At 36.4% G+C, this 18,398-nt stretch overlaps 1 long non-coding RNA gene across 1 annotated transcript; it reads left to right on the top strand.

The window, feature by feature from the left end:
- Positions 1–12,108: 12,108 nt before the first annotated feature.
- Positions 12,109–14,749, top strand: LOC132273238 (uncharacterized). The gene is made up of 3 exons (XR_009470061.1): positions 12,109–12,173; positions 12,946–13,037; positions 14,651–14,749. It is a non-coding gene; the product is annotated as an uncharacterized LOC132273238 (long non-coding RNA).
- Positions 14,750–18,398: the final 3,649 nt, after the last annotated feature.

The raw sequence follows: 18,398 nt of genomic DNA, 5'->3' as shown, positions 1-18,398 counted from the left end.
TGTAATTTTTTTACCATTTCCAAGCAATCTCCCAAAATTTTAACATCAAACAAGGAAGTATGGTCCTCCACACATCAAGAAAATGATCAGGCAAATCAAAACAACTGTAGAATTTTTTTTGAGTGGACCGGTATCAATATGTTGTTATCTAAGCCAACTAAAGAAATGATCACATCCTTACCCTCAAACTAGCACACAAATCTAGTACCGATCATCAAGATAAAAAGTGGACCTTTTATTAAAGTTTTATTGATCGTGAGCTTATTCTTCTCACTTGATTTTTTTTTTTATTTTTTATTTTTCTAATCCTAAGGATCAAAGATGGAAGCATAGTGCAATGTGTTCATCTATTAAGCTTTCTAGCGATCCATGAGGTCGAGTGTTAGGTCAATGACTCCTAAACCAGACGGCTTTAGGGCATTAGGTGTTTAAGCACCCCTAAGGACTTACAAGCTCAAATCAACTAGGCTACAAATAAAAAGAACCTCCATCTAATCATTTTCCACTTCTCACCTTTTGGGAGAAGTCCTCACTTTTTATTGCTTTTGCAATTTTTATTTTTATTTTATTTATTTATTTTTATTTTTTTTGCAATTGGATTATTAACCTAGAGTTTGAGCCCTCCACCTTTCGGCGCGAGAAATTCAGTGCTTGATGAGGTTAGAATCCCGGCTACTCAATGAACAGGGTATGTTATCCACCTTTATCAAGAATGAAAGCTTTCAATGCACTACTAGCCCAATTGGGATATAACTGATTAAATAATCAACAAAGCATGTACCCCACAAATGAATGCTAGTGTGCGTCTGTGCTAGTGTAGAATCCTAGAGTGAATTTCAAAACAATCACAAATGAGGATGATGTGGAACACAAGTGCAAGCCAGATATCAATCTTTCGAAAAAATCTACTCCTAAATGGCATCCACAAGGCATACAAGGAGTATTGGACTCTCATGTCAAGCAATTTTTAAATTTTAAACATTATAGTCCTCAAAAGATCAAAATCACAGCTAGTCATAGACCAATCATAGAAAATCCCTCAAATACACAAGTCATGCTCAAAATTTTGAATTGAAAGCAAACACTGTAAATAACACCCATTACCCCCAAACTTAAATGGCATAGTATCCTCAATGTGCAAAGAGAACAAAGGAAATAGTATACCAGTACAACTAAGGCAAATAATGGCCGGAACACAAGTATCCAAAGTGGGTGGTACAACCCCCAAACTTGGAATTGACTGCAGTCCTGAAAAGATGGCATTGGGACGAAATCTCATTAGATAACAAAGGGATAATAATAGTGCACAGTGGACATGGGAGTATAAATGGGATAGTAAATGAACTAAGGAGAGAGGAAAAAAGATGGTCAAAAATTTTTGGGCAGCACTCTCTCACTGAAGTCATTGGAATGCACCTGATAATGGAATCAATCAGATAGATGTATCAATATAAGAATCTGACATCCAAGTATAACATGCATAGATAGAGACAAATAATGTACAGTACATCACACTATCAGGCCAACAAACTGGCTGCAAAAATATCATAACAATATTAAAGTAACAGTAAAGTATCATAGATATATAAATGAGGGTAGAGAGATATAAAGATCAGGCAGAGGAGGTCGGGCAAGCTGGGCGTGATCCTCGGATATCTCTGGATAAATCCTGGAGCGCAGCCATGACGTCTGAGTGAAGAGTAGTCACGTCAGCGCTGAGAGAGGCCACATCTGATTAGAGAGAGACAACTGCATCCTCCAAGGTCTGTATATGCTCTCCTAAGCCAGGTGTCAGAATTGGAGCGTCAGGGATAACTGGGTCAGGAAACTGAGGTATATCCTGAGCCTGCTCTGAGAGTGCAATGGCGACCCTTCCAGAGAATGACGTGGTGACTCTGCTGGAGGCTCTTGCTCTAAATCTATGTGCATATGTAGTCCGTAGCTGCCGGTGGGTCTACTGGATCATGCTACTGCTACTGCTACTGCCTGCTCTGTCTCTGCAGCTACTGCTGCGGCTGCCTCTGCCTCCTCTAACTCCGCTCCCTCCTTAGCTGCCATAATAGCCTCCTACTCTAAGCTCCGGATAAGGGCATTATAACTCTTGTTCCAATCCTTCTTGCCATAGTGGCAAGCCCCTGACTCAGGATGCTCCTCTGGATGGAAAGGGTAGTGCTGATCTCGGAGGATCTGAGTAATAAAATGTCCAAAGGGGAGGAAAGTGGCTCGCATATGTGACGGCCTAAGTTTTGTAAACCCGGTGCGTTAGTGATGACCAAAAGATAACTCGATAATGGATCCGAAATGCGGAAGCGAAAGGTGAAACAACGATCTCTAGAGATACAATGCATCTCTAAGACACCAATGTGACCCTCAATGAGGTCACGGAGCCCAAAGGAAACAAATGCAGAAGTGTCGTTTCAAAAACGGACAAAAAGAACCTAAGGGCAAAATGGTTATTTTATAAAAAGTGGATTCAGGTGCTATCGAGCAGACCACTGGAAAGACAATGACAAATTAGTCAAGTTCAAAAAAAAGTTTACTCAATTTGGAGTCCGGACGGGGGAGAAAGGTCAAAAACAAAAATGATGTCGTGGCGGCCCGACGAGGACAACCCACCACTGCTGCAACTGAGAGTGAAAACGGGCATCTAAACTGACTTTTTTGGAAAAACTTAAAGAAGAAACCCCCCCTAAAATCAAGTTTCCTACCCCTACTATGGACGAAACAAAAAAAATGCATTGTAAAATGCCCAGAATGCCCCCAAGAAAATCAGGTCAAGAGGAAAAAAACTAATCCGAGCTACTGCCCAAGTTTTGGAAATCGGGCTTCGGGAGGTTTTTAAATTGCCTAAATTGAAAATACAATCTTAAAATGCACTCATAAGACCTCCAGAAGTTTCGGATCGGTCGTGATGATTTTCGAAAAAAAAGTCGATGAATAGTACCAACTACATTTGTACTAAAAATTTGCAAAACTTGGCAGCAAGGATTTTTCAGAACAATATTGATTTTTGAGGACCAAGTTGATGTTTTCTGGAAAAACACAAAGAAGAAACCCCCTCAAAATCAAGTTTTCTACGTGAATATGAGGAAAAATTAAAAAAACTCATTTTGAAATACCCGAAATGCCCCTGTAACAGAATAGGGTCAAACAAAAAAATATGCAACTTTAGGTTTTTGTTTCATCAAGGAAGGTATTGTTTGCAAAAGTGAGCATGTAAGTGTATGTAATATGATAAAATAGATGTGCTACAATGGCATATGGCCTCATTACAATACATTTACAACATTTGACATGTCAAACCTCCAAGTTAGAAAAATTACATTTCATAGACAAATCATGAACATGCTAACACTTGCATGTGTACAAGAATGCTTCTAAAGAAGCTCAACTCAGCAGATCACCCAAGCAATTGCAATCTCCAATCTTGTATCCTGTACCTGAAATATGCCCCAGTATCGTAGGGGTGAGTAACATAAAGCTACTCATAGAAAATGAGCATGCATCGACCTAAAGTTTTACAAGTTGCATGATTTAATTATTGTGGTTCATTCCACATAACGTCTATGTCAAGGTGAGACTCAGGGAGCATCCTAGCTACCTAAGATCATTTCTAGCATCAATCACCTCATTCATGCAATTTTAACAACATAGGGTCATGCTTACACAAAGCAACAACATAGGAGCATGCTTACACAAAGCAACAACAAAGTGGTTCTCAAGGTTATCAACTTGAAGTCTAAAATGCAACATCAACTAAATATAACAATTTAGCATAATTAGAATATCTAATACCACACATTAAGACATAGATTCTCTAAATTATCAACTAGAAATCTAAAAGTGTGAAATCAACTAAATATAACAATTTAGTATAGATGTACTTAACAACATCAAATCGCCGATAGCCAAAACCACAAGTCACAATATAAACATGATTGCAAACTTGGAATTGAATGCGAAAACAAATAGTGGAAGACTTGGACATCACATCTCGGACTAAACCAAGAACAAATTGGTTATTCTGGGCATTAACCCGCTGGGAAGACCACCCTAGTACGCACTATCTCAATTGGGGAGAACTCATACCTCCCGCACTAAAGCCGAACTTTAGCCATATCACAATAACAATGTCCTAAGACTTCAAAATAATTAAGTTAACAACTTATATACGTATTAAACAGTACACGAAACTACCTTCATACACAAGTAGGTTGTAACCACACAACACTTGCTCTAAATCCACAACTACTATAGGATGACAATGTCGAATCTTCAGAGCGCGATTCGTTACACACTATGATAACATCACAAGTCGAATTTTCAGTGTGCGATTCGTTACACGCTATAATAATGTAATTTAATATTGGAACATAAACTCATAATTCCATTATAAGCCTAAAATCACGCCTTAAACATATTATCAATGTCAATTACATGATTCAATCAACGGTGCAACAAGGTAGAATTTAATTACATCATGATAATTAAATCTCTCAATTCTAAAACAACACTAAATGGTCCCAAATTAACATATGCTAGTACATAAGTCATAGTTATCACAAATATCAAGCTAAACACTCAATTAGGCCAACGGAACCCTTAATTAGATTTTAATTAAAATCTCTAAATTTTCATACTTGTCCAAATGCTCTCAAATTAAAGTATGTTAAACAACATGCCAAAACCTAATTTAGAAGCATACTACAACTTAATTTCATGCAAGGTACGGCCATGCACTTTAATCTTTCACAAAAGATAAATATTAATTAAAAAGAGCAATTCTTGTTTAATTAAACCCAATTTAATATATGTTAACAAATATATTAAAACTAGATTTTCTAGCATGCCACAATTCAAATCAAAGTTATATATCATCATGAATTTTAAATCTTATACAAAGAAATAAAAATTAATAACTTTCAAGATTTGATACAAGGCATATACATAAGTTGTATAATCATGCTAAACACTCAATACAACACACACAAATGCCTAAAACATTCCCTACCTCAATTTGAGTTGAAAATCTCAAAAGCCATCAAAATGGAACGGCTCCGAATCCGACGAAACTACTAGGTTTTGTCGGGGACAACGCCGTGAACATAACTCCCATGAAAGCCCTATCAAAATCATAACTTGACCTCAAAACCAAACTCAAGAAATGGTCAAAACTGAATTCTAATAAGGGGGAAAGGTAGAGCACGGCGAGGGGAACAACAAACGTTAAGGCCGAAGACTTTCAATCAAGGAAAAGTGAACCAAAAGAGGAAAGAGAAGATGGCAGCACCCCTTGGGCTGCCATGGGAGCTCCAGGTCGTGCATGAAGAGGGGAGAAGATGAAAAATGAAATATCTCACCCCCCTTTTATAGAAATCTCAAAAAGTGCCCCGAATGGGCCCCACCGGGTCCGAAAAAGTAAAATTTGAGCAGACGCACTCAAATGGCAAAACTCTGTGAACAAAAAAGATTCAAAATGATAAAATATAAACAATGGAAGAAGCAGCGTCAAGAACCGAGTCCTGAGTAGAAAGTTATGCCCAAAACAAGTTTGACGCAAATCGGAGCCAGAAACCCTGAAACTGGAAAACAATGACCAGAAGGAATTTCTAAGAGCACATGACTCGACGAAAAGTGAAAATGAATCCTGTACGAGGATCTAGGCTCAAAACAAGGCATTTAGCAATAACTTTCATTAATTGCACAATGGCCCCTCCAAAAAGTGAAAACTGCACTAATTAGCCTAGAATGAAAATATCTTCCAAAAATATTTTCTTAAAAACCCCTGAAATAAAATATCTTCAAAAGATATTTACGAAAAACACTCCAAGAAAATAAAATAATTTCAAAGAACTTTGCATCCATGCTCCTATGAACACCGGGAGCAACCAGAGTATTTTATTGCAAAAGTAAAGATACGTATTTCATGGAAACCACTCAAGATGGAGATACATGAAGTCAAAAACCAACTCTGAACACAAGAAGTGTGGTTACGCCAACAAAGTGTCAAACGGGAAAAAGACAAAATAGGGAAAATGACGAAATAGGGAAAAGGACGAAAAGTAAATAGTGTCAAAAAATGAAAAATGTGGAAATGACTCGGTCCTCAAAGGAAGTTGTCAATCCACAGAAAAGAGTCTCGTAAATCAGTCCAGAGTACTTGAGACGACACTAAGCGAAGAGGAACTGAACTCAGAAAGGAAAGACAACGGAAAAAAAATATCCGTGAAAATCCGGGTCATTACAGCATAGGCTTGGCCTTGCTGATGTAGCTCGCGTATAACCACATCATGACACTCCAGATGAGTGCAGGAACAGAGAACCAGTGTCCCGTATAGGAGGCGTAGAGGGCAGCCAAAATGCTGAACGCTGCTGGATCTTATGGCCCGCCATAATCACATTTTAATACAAGACCGAATCCTAGAACCAAAGATCATCAGGCAAATAAGTCCTCGTGGCGAATATCTCGCCATCACTGTAGTGTCCTATCAGGGCAACGGCCATATCTGCATCAGATGGCCTCTGGAGAATAGGATAATGAAGGCCGGGAGGGCAGATATGCGGGCATCGAGAAGAAGTGGCCAAGGACTCAATAGTGATGCGGATGAGGTAGCCATCAATAGTAGTCCGTAGCTCCGATAGGTCACTTGGGGCCGGTTGGAGGTTCTGGTAGAACAACCGGAAGAGCCTCGGGTAAACTGGATGAGTAACTGGAGCAAAAATGGCTGAAATGCCCCGCCGATCAATATCATTGAATGCCGCCCGGGTCAGAACTGACCGGGAAAAGAAGGCAATGTCGAAGACTGACTCATGCGCCACCTGAAGGCATGTATATCTCCTACTAGGCCTGTCTCAGATCTGGCTTGGCAGTGCTGGTGGTGGTAAAGGAGGTGGTACATGCTCAGCCTCATCAGAAGAAGATGATGCAGAAGTAGACGACTGTAATCTGGTATCGGCTGATGAGGACTGAGCTGTAGCTGGCTTTAGAGCTGGGTCCTGAGCATGAGAAGGCTCTGTGGGCTCCTCTGTACGCTGTCACACTCGGCGTACATACTGCCGGTTGGCTAAAGTCTTGACTCGGGCCATTGTTTGCAAAAGAAAAAGAAAACTTACAGAAGAAGTCAGTACAGGAATAAAGAATTGAAGTACAATATATAGAAACATATATGTCAACTAAGATAAACAACTCAGAATAATTGACACGAATCTATGCAAGTTGTAATGCAACCAGGCATGGATAGTGAATGACTGAAACATGCTAAATATGACAGAATAAAATGCACCCAATGTGGAACACATAAGCATTGAGCAAATATAAGATAGCATGGGACACAAAAGATGGTATGTGTAGTGGATATGCAAATCTCTGATGTTCGATCGATCATGAAAAGATGAGATCGATCCAAGTTAGATCGATCAGGAATTGAGTGAGATCGATCTTTTTCTGATCGATCAGAGAAAAATGTGATCGATCGAACTCTCCAAAAATACAAAAAGTCATAGATCTGTGACGTGGACAACACGGAGGGCACCCAAGCAAGCTTGTGGGTCCCTCTACACTTCAACAAATCACAAATAGTCACTTATATAGGCACGTGACCCCCTAAATCGAAATCAGGAAAAATAGATATATATAGATATATACATATATATACGCATGCTCAAAATTTCTAAAACGGAAACAAAATCAACCTTGGAAGCTTCGAATCGAAACATAGGAACAAAATAAAGCATGAATCAACACAAAAATGAAAAAGGAAGTTTGGACTTACTGAGATCTGAGGAGAGAAATGAAGAGAGAGAAGAGATGTGGTCGGCGATGCAGTTTTTGGAGCTTGGAACTCGCCGGAAGCTTGCCGGAGATGGAAGAGAATATGGGAACTCGATGGAGAAGAAAGAGGGCTTTGGATCGATCTTTGAAACCGATCCAAATAACCTTTGGCTTCTATTTTTAAAAACTGTTTCCGATGAGTTCGATCGATCACTAAGAAATCAGATCGATCGAACAAAGATTGATCTGAAAGGGACTTAGATCGATCTAACCTCGCAAAATGACAAGTATTTATTTATTTATTTATTATTATTATTATTAATTTTATTTGGAAAAATAGAATCAAATAAAAGTAAGAATCAAATAAAAATCTTTTTAGAATTTTTGAAATAAAAAATACAATGTAATAAAATAAAGGAAAAATATTTTTGGATTTTGAAAAATTTGTTAAAACTAAAAATATTTTTGGAATTTTTGAGAATAAAATAATATAAAAAAATTCAAAATATTTTTTGTATTTTTGTTATATTAACTTCAAAATTCAAAGGGTAGTTAAAGTCAAAGTCAACAAAGGAATACAGATCGATCAATCAAAGATCGATTTGGAAGAGACTTCGATCGATCCAACAGGTGAAAACCTGCAGACAAGTTCGAACGATGCACAGAGAGGCCTTTTTCATGGGTTCTAAAATTTTTTCTAAGTATAGAATGAAGATCGATTTGAGGAAAATTTCAATCGATCCTGGAACACTCAGATCGATCGGAAATGAAGCTCGCACCATACACAGAGAGCTGATTTATGCAGGAAATCTTCGCACAATGGAATAGAGAGATGATTGGATGTAGGGATGGATGTTCGATCGATCGACCCTCTTTTGAGATCGATCGAACAGGCACAAAATGCTTATTTTCAGAATGAAAGTGCATGCATTCTCAATTACAGTTCCTAGCAATGTGTATAAATCCAAAATATATGTAGACGACGCAAGAAATGAAAGATAAAATAGAATTGATAGAGGAATAGGGTTGTAAACCCTACAAAGCACTAGTCTTTAACGTCTCTAGCAAGACGTTGGGCTCTTTTAGCCTGGATAAAATATCATGTTATGCATCCCCTGCTTGATAGGGTGAACAATATTTTGGCTCCCACCCAACAAATGGTTCTCTAAAGAACTTGTTGGATTTGGATAAAAAAGAATTAACGGTTTTTCATCAAAGCAACTCTTGGGCTTCCATGCCCTTAGAACACTTGGATTTAAAATAACATTTCCTGAATTCAAATTGGTCAACAAACCATGGGAATGTTCAATATCAAGTAAAGACTTAACTTTATCAAGTTCATTCTCAACACACTTCTCGACAACACAAACGTTTTCATGTTTATCCATTGAATTCGGGGTTGGATTAAAAATGTTCAACTTCACTTTCATATGCCCAAATGATATTTTCATTATCCCTGTCCTATAATTTATGTTGGCATTTGCAGTTGCTAAGAAGGGACGGCCAAGGATAACGGGAATTTGGCTCTTGGGATTTAGAACCGGTTCCGTGTCAATGACAACGAAATCGACCAGGAAGAAGAATTTATCAATTTTAATTAATACATCTTCAATGATACCCCGGGGATTTTTGATGGATTGGTCGGCAAGTTACAAAACCACGAACGTCGGTTTTAAGTCTCATAAGCCCAATTTAACATATACCGAGTATGGAAAAAGATTAGCACTTGCTCCTAAGTCTAAAAGAGCTCGATTAATGAAATGGTCACCAATGATGCAAGAAGTAGTAGGTGAACCAGGGTCTTTAAACTTTGGGAGAGTGTTGTGTTGCAAGATATAGCATATTTGCTCGATCAAAACCACTTTCTTTGGTGTTTGGCTCTTGTTCTTCCTCTTTTGGGTGCAAAGATCTTTTAAGAACTTGGCATAAGCCCGAATTTTCTTAATTGCATCCAAAAGTGGAAAATTGATCTTCATTTGCCTAAACACTTCGATGATTTCATTCACCTTGGTCTTTTGCTTTTCAATAGAATTGGACCCTTTCAAGGCGTTCGAAAATGGAGCTCTTCGCTCAAAGTTTTTTTCAAAATCATTTTCAACCTAAGAAGTTTTCAACTCATTCTTCAAATCACTTTTCAAATCATTGTTCAATTCATCTTTAAAATCATTTTTCACAATTTTCTCAATAAAATGATCATGTACATGCAATGAAGGAGAATAAAATGTGAAACAAGACGGGTGTCAACTTTTGGCTGCACCGGTTCACTCTCTTCATTGGAAATACTTACTTGATTATCAACAATTCTCCCACTTCTTAAAGTCGTTACCGTATTGACATATTCAATTGTGTGACCTTCCGATGAGGAATGAGTCTCCACAACACATTGTTACTTTGGTGGTGCATTCAGAGGCATCTTCCCTTTCTCTCTAGCATTCAAAGTACTAGCTATTTGCCCAACTTGGGTTTCTAGCTTAGAAATGGATTGAGAATGAGAATGAAATAATTGAGTGTTCGCCTCTGAAGTGCCTAGAAAGGTCAACACTTTCTCCTCAAAAGCGGGACTCCTAGAATTTCCTTGGGAATAAGATGATTGATTAGGAAAATGAGAGTTATAAAATTGGTTTCCATGTGATGATTGAAATGAAGACCTATAACGTTGGGAACATTGGCTTTGCATTGGAGGCGGAACATACTTGCCTTGAAAACCACCTTGGGGAGGGTTTGTGTAATGACCCGGTCATTTTTCTTCCTTTTCTTTTTCTCAGATTTTTACGGATATTTTTTTCCCGTTGCCTTTTTCTTTTTGTGTTCGGTTTTTCATCACTTGATGTCGTCTCGAGTGCTCTAGAATGATTTCCGAGACTCTTTTCCTTGGATTGACAACCTCCTTTAGAGATTGTGTCATTTCCATATTTTATTTTTCCAAACACTATTCACATTTTGTCTTTTTCTCGTTTATCCTTTTTCCTGGCACAACCTCACTTTTTGTGCTCGGATTTGATTCCAGTTTTGCATGCCTTCATGATATTTGATTTCCATGATAGTGGTATTTTTACTTTTCTAGAAAAGCCCATTAATCGCTTACTTCTTTCATAAAGGGACATTAATGCATAGTGTAGTGTAATTATCCTTAACTTGTGGGGTTTTAGTGTAATTAAATAAAGTAATTATTTTTCATTTTGGGGACCATTTTGCAATTAAACTTGGAAGATATTTTCAAAAAGGACCTTTTTATAATTTTTGAAAAGTGTGACAAGTGTCACACTCTCATTGGTCCACTTGTTGACATTTGTGTGGAAATGTAATGACCCGGTTATTTTTCTTCCTTTTCTTTTTCTCAGATTTTAACGGATATTTTTTTTCCATTGTCTTTTCCTTTTTGGGTTTGGTTTTTCATCACTTGATGTCGTCTCGAGTGCTCTGGAATGATTTCTGAGACTCTTTTCCTTGAATTGACAACTTCCTTTAGGGATTGTGTCATTTCCATATTTTATTTTCCCGAACACTATTCACATTTTGTCTTTTTCTCGTTTATCCTTTTTCCCTGCACAACCTCACTTTTTGTGCTCGAATTTGATTCCGGTTTTGCATGCATTCATGATATTTGACTTCCATGATAGTGGTATTTTTACTTTTCTAGAAAAGCATGTTGATTGCTTACTTCTTTCATAAAGGGGCATTAATGCATACTTTAGTGTAATTATTCTTAACTTGTGGAGTTTTAATGTAATTAAATAAAGTAATTATTTTTCATCTTGGGGACCATTTTGTAATTAAATTTGGAAGATATTTTCAAAAAGGACCTTTTTGTAATTTTTGAAAAGTGTGACAAGTGTCACACTCTCATTGGTCCACTTGTTGACATTTGTGTGGAAACACTTTAATGCATTGGATGATGACATTTGGAGGGTGAGGATTCACCCACTTGTTGGCCTAGGATTGGTGCACTTGTTGGCTTGGATGGTTGACAAGTGTAGGTGTGGGATTAAGCCTAGGAAGGAGCCATGGATTGGTGACAAGTGTAGGTTCACAATTTAATCTTGCAAATATTTTTGGGCCACTTTGGGATTATGGTTTTAAAGGAGGGTTTTTGTGCAATTGACCATAGATGTGTGTGTTAACCATGGTGTAAGAGCACATAGTGAGTGGATGATTTCTATTTCCTCCACTCACACTTAACCACATTATTTCATTATCTTCCTTACAAGAAAACCCTAGCCTCCATGGATGGAGCTTGAAGCCTTAGGCATTGACCTTAATCTTTGAGGCCCTTTCACTTACTTTAGATCATAAAGCTTGGAATACTTTTTGTTTTTCCTCATCCTCCTCTTCAAAACCCTTGAAGGATCTAGCCTAACTTCTAGTTTTTCTTTGGTATCTAGAGATTCAATTCTCTAGTGAGGTATTGATCTACTATTTTGAAGTATTTTTATGTCATTATTGAGTATTTTACATGCATGGAAGAGAAAGATTTGTATTTTGCCCTTAAATTGTTTTAACTTGAAATTAATCTTGTCAAATTAAATATAGAATATGAAAATATACTCAATTAACTTTCATTTAGTTTTAGTTTCATGTAATTTGGATTTAAAATGAATTAGTTATGAATTTTTGAAATTGCAAGCTAGTTGCTGGAAATTTGAAGTTTTTCCCTTTCAGTCCTGAAATGAATTTTTTATATAGAGCTGTAATGCTTGAATTACCTTGAAATTTTTACTGGAACTTTCCCCATAGGATTTACACTACTCAGAATTTTTTTACGATTTTAGAGCATTTCTAAATTTTTTTAAAAATCCGAAACTATCTGCTGTTCATGTTTTTATTGCAGTTGGAACACATATTTTTAGATGATTTATTTCACTAACCTTTTGACATTAGATCATGGGTTAAATTTCCAATTTTATACTCTCATATGTTTACTTCCAAAATAAATTAGGTTTGCCCAATTTGGATGTCAAATGAATTTTTCATGAATTTTCAAAGTTGGAAGCTACAGGCTGAAAATGTGTTTTCTGGGTAGAATTTGTTTCAAAGTTGTGGGGAAAAACTATTTCAATTGGGAAAATATTTTGTTAAACTAAATTGATATTATCAAATTACAGTGTTTAAGCTTTCATTGGGCTTTGGATTCATTCAATTTGGGTTAGAATTGAATTTTTTATGAATTTTACAAGTTGAAGGTAGCAAGCTGAAAAATCTGTTTTGCGGACCAAAAATTTGGGGCGATTTCATTTCGGTGGTAATTGGGATTTTCATTCCAATTGAGGTAGGGAATGTTTTAGGATTATTTGTGTATTGTATTGTGTGTTTGCCATGATTATACAACATATATATATGCCTTGTATCAAATCTAGAAAGTTAGTAATTTTTATTTCTTTGTATAAGATTTAAAATTTATGATGATATATAACCTTGATTTGAATTGTAACATGCTAGGAAATTATGCTTAGATATGTTGGTTAACATATATTAAATTTGGATCATTTGATTAAGAATTACAACTTTTATTTAATATTTATCTTTAGTGAAAGTTTAATTCACATGGTTGTATCAAGTATTAAATCAAGTTTTAATGTGGTATTTAAATAGGCTTTGGCATGTTCTCTAACATAGATTAAATTGAGGGCATTTGGAATTGTTTAAAAATCTAGAGGAAATTAATTAATTAGCTTGATTAATTTTGTTTTAAGTGTTTTAATCACTTAACTTGTCATTTGATGTTATATATATGATGACCATGACATGTCTTTCAATATATATTAAATTGAGGTAATTTGGATTAACTTGGAATTTAGAGAATTTAACTATTTATGTTTAATTAAATTCTACTTTATTACTCCATGGATTTAATTGCATTTTGGAAGTTGTTTCTATATTTAAATCATGAATTTGGATTTGATGTATGTTCACTTGATTACTTTTGAGCATTGGATAATATAGTTGTTACTTTTATATTCATGAGAATATGTTTTTCCTTATTGAATATATTGTTGCTATGTGTAAGGAATTGCACACTTTGTATTTGACATCTTACATGCCATAAAAGTTGTGAATTTTGAGCATGTATTGTACAAGTTTTCAAAATTTGGATTGTACTTGGTAAATAGTTGATATCTTGTATATATATGTAGATATATATACGTTGTTGCACAATTTGTTGATTTTGGAAACTTGGGGATGTTGTTGTTTGGCTACGGCTAGGACTTGGTTCTAGTACGGGGGATTGTCCCTCTATATAGTCTAGTGCGCACATAGGGAGGTTAACCATGGGCTAGTAACCCTAAAGTAACTATGTTGTCGGTCTGATCCGACGTGACGTCCGAGTATCCACTTTGTTTGATTTCGTATTTCATTTCAAGTTGATAACTAGATGATATCGTAACTTGTTGTTCCTTATTTGATTTCCTATTTTGAGCTTAAGATGTAGCTTTGTGAAAGCATGCTTCATGCGTTGTATTGGAAGTTCCATTGTTGGTTAAATTGCATCGATATCATAATTTGTGTTTTGATGTTCAAATGTAGTTTAGGAATGACCTTATAGATTCCTTTTTAACATAGACGTTAGGTGGCATGACCCACACTTGTTGTTTTCGTATTTTGGATTTCAAGTTGAAGACTTTGAGAATCTATATCTTGTTGCCTTGTATAACATGTTTCCATGTTGTTTGAATTGCATGAACAATGTGATTATGATGTAAATGATCTAGGTAGCTTAGGATGCTCCCTGGGTCTCATCTTGACATAGATGTTAGGTGGCATGAGCCCCTTTAACATGTTTCACCATAAGGTGATAAAATTGTAAAATGCTAGGTCGATGCATGCTCATCTCCTACGAGTAGCTTTATGTTACTCACCCCTACGATACTGGGCATATTTCAGGTACAGGACTCAGGATTTGAAGATTCCATTGCTCCTTGGATGGCTTACAGTTTCTAAGTTTCTATTTTATGCAAGTGTTAGCATAAGATGCCTCTTTGTAGCCCTATTTGTTTAAACTTGTTGATTCGTATATGTAAAGTGTACATAAGTGCAATCTTTTCAATGTATTTAACATGTATGAGATGAGGCCGGAGGCCAATGACATGTATCTCGTTTTCTATGCACTTTTGTTTTCAAAGTTTATTATGAAAATATTGGAAAATGTTAAGTCATTGCTTCATAACTTTCGCATCGGGTGTTGGAATTTCATATCTTTTCTGCCCGGACTCAGAATCAGAAGATTCTTGAGTCTAATTTTGTTCATTTTTCGTTGTCCTTCCAATGGTGTGCACGGTGGCACCCTTTTCAGTGAGAAATGACCATTTTGCCCTTAGTTCATCTCTTTTCGGGTTAGGCATTCTTGCTTCATTTTCTTGGCTCATTTGAGTTCCGTGACTTCATGGAGAGTCATTTTGGGGCCTTAGGGATGACGTACATCTCTTGAGGTCATTTGGCTTCTTTCGCTTCCGTATTTTGGGTCCGTTATCGGGTCAACTTCTGGTTCATCACTAACGCACCGGGTTGAGAAATCCAGGTCGTTACAGGAAACACTTTGATGCATTGGATGATGACATTTAGAGGGTGAGGATTCACCCACTTGTTGGCCTAGGATTGGTGCACTTGTTGGCTTGGATGGTCGACAAGTGTAGGTGTGGGATAAAGCCTAGGAAGGAGCCATGGATTGGTGACAAGTGTAGGGCCACAATTTAGTCTTGCAAATATCTTTGGGCCACTTTGGGATTATGGTTTGCAATTGACTATAGATGTGTGTGTTGACCATGGTGTAAGATCACATAGTGAGTGGAGGATTTCTATTTCCTCCACTCACACTTCATTCATTGTTTTCATTTCCTTTCTCACCAAAAACCCTAGCCTCCATGGATGGAGCTTGAAGCCTTAAGCCTTGACCTTGATTTTTGAGGGTCTTCCACTCACCTTAGATCATTAACCTTGGGAGACAAAAGTTTCCTCTCATCTTCCTCTTCATAACCCTTGAAGGGTTTGCCATTTTGTGTTGATTTGCCTTGGATTCAAGAGGAACAATCCTCTTGTGAGGTAGGGGATGTTTTAGGGTTATATTTTGTTTCTTGCATGTTATTGATGCTTATATGAGTTGTATGCATGTCTTTTGCTAATTTGAGAAATTATGATTTATCATAGCTTGCATGTAACTCATTTTAAAATTGTTAAATGGCATGGCCATGAGTTGATCTTTGATATATATTGACTTGGGATGATTTGGATGAGTTTTCAAATCTAAAGATTTAATGGATTTAATTTAATTTAAATTCTAGTAAATTGTATTTTACTTGTATTCCATTTTAGACTAGAGATATGGTATGACCATGATTTGGTGCTTGTTATATATTAATTTAGGATCATTTGAACAACTTTTGAAATCTAGAGATTTATTTAAAATTGAATTAATTAAAATCTACATGATGATGTCTTGCTTATTTTGCTCTTTTGATTTAATATATGTATTGAGCATGCTATATTGTTTAACATAAATTAATTTGAGGTTGTTTGGGATAGATTTGAAATCTAGAAACTTTCCATGATTAGGTTGAAAATCTCTTAAAATATAGTATTCTAATTACCTTGTGAGCATGCTACTAATTTGAAGCTTATTTAGTACTTGTGGCTTAGGATGGTAATGTGACTCAATTGTTGTAAAATATTCTTGCTTTATGTATAAATTGCATATTGAGGACTTGACATCTCATATGCTATTTAGACTTGAATTCTAGGACATGGTTTATGTGGAATCAACCTTACTTGTGCATGTAATGTGGTAACTTGCATTTGATTTTGTATAAGTTTTGAACTTATTGGTTTTGGAAAGCTTGTGAGGACATATATTATGTGATGGCTAGGGTTTGGCTCTAGTATGGAGACAAGTGTCTTCTAAGTCATAAGTGCGCACTAAGTAGTACCTTGTGGGTCGTAATTACCCGAAAATACTTGCTTGGTCTAGCGACCGCATGTCCTAGTCTTTCCACTATTTGTTGTTTTTGCATTTAATTTCAAGTTGTTAATCATGGATTACTTGTAGCTTGAGAATTGATGCTTGTTTGGGACAATTGAATACTATTTAGTATACTTGAACTTGTATACTTGCTCCGTGAGTTTGACTTTCATTTAGTATACTTGTGACATGTATACTTGTCTTATGTGCATTTTGTTGAGCTTAATATGCTTATATTCATATACTTGATTTATGAGATTTTCATATAAAATGTATACTTGGGTAATATGCTTAGACATTGTGTGACTTGTCTTAACATGGTTAGTATACTTGGAAATGTATGCTTGTATATCATGTATCATGTTTTAATATGGTTTAGTGTACTTGAGCATGTATACTTGGATGCCGTTGTTCGCTTTAGCTTGCATGGGTAGCTTAGGATATTCCCCGAGTCTCACTTGATATAGACGTTGGGTAGCATGAGCCCCTTTAACATGTTTCACCATAAGGTGATATAATTGTAAAATGCTAGGTCGATGCATGCTCATTTCCTACGAGTAGCTTTATGTTACTCACCCCTACGATACTGGGGCATATTTCAGATACAAGAATTGAAGTTGAGACTCCCATTATGCTTGGATGACTTGTGGACTTGAAGATTTCCATTTTGTGAAGATTGGCTTGAAATGCCTTTATAGCTTTATATGTCAAAATGTGTATATTTGATTCCATTAATGTAATGTGTATGTACATACACTCTTTACAATTTTTTTGACATGTATGAGATGAGGCCAAGAGCCATTAACATGAAAGACTACAAGTCTTTAAAACTCAAGTATTGCCATTGCAGCTTATTTGTGAGAAATGGAGGCTTTGTATGCTAAAACTTGCTAATGGAATGTAAAGAGGCTTTAGGCCATGTTGGTGCATCTATTTTATCATATTGCATGTACTTGCATACTCACTTTGGCAAACAATACCTTCATTGATGAAACAAAAACTCTAAGTAGCATTTTTAGGGAGTTTTACCCTATTCTGTTTTAGGGGCATTTCGGGTATTTTACAGTGCGTTTTTTTCATTTTTCCTCGTAAGTCACGTAGAAAACTCAATTTTGAGGGGGGTTTCTTCTTTATATTTTTCCAGAAAACATCATCTTGGCCCTCAAAAATCAATATTTTTCAGAAAAATCCTTGCTGCCAGGTTTTGCAAATTTTTAGTACAAATGTAGTTGGTACTATTCATCGACTTTTTTTTGAAAATCGTCACGACCGATTTGAAACTTCCAGAGGTCTTGTGGGTGTATTTTAAGATTGTATTTTCAATTTAGGAAATTTTAAAACCTCCCGAAGCCCTATTTCCAAAACTTGGGCAGTAGCTCGGATTATTTTTTTCTTCTTGACCTGATTTTTCTTGGGGGCATTCTGGGCATTTTAGAATGCATTTTTTTTTTTTATTTTTTATTTTTTTATTTCCGTCCTCAATTGGGGTAGCAAACTTGATTTTAGGGGGGCTTTCTTCTTTAAGTTTTTCCAGAAAAGTCCGTTTAGATACCCGTTTTTACTTTCAGTTGCAGCAGTAGTGGGTTGACGGCACTGTAGCTGTCACGGCCTTCGTCGGGCCGCCGCGACGTCGATTTTGTTTTTGACCTTTCTCCCTCATCCGGACTCCAAATCAAGTGA

The sequence above is a fragment of the Cornus florida genome, unplaced genomic scaffold (genome assembly GCF_030987335.1).
Source record: "Cornus florida cultivar Cherokee Brave unplaced genomic scaffold, ASM3098733v1 CherokeeBrave_3.0.0_Hap2_Chr09, whole genome shotgun sequence".
Lineage (NCBI taxonomy): Eukaryota > Viridiplantae > Streptophyta > Magnoliopsida > Cornales > Cornaceae > Cornus > Cornus florida.
This window is presented reverse-complemented; position numbering and strand designations above follow the sequence as displayed.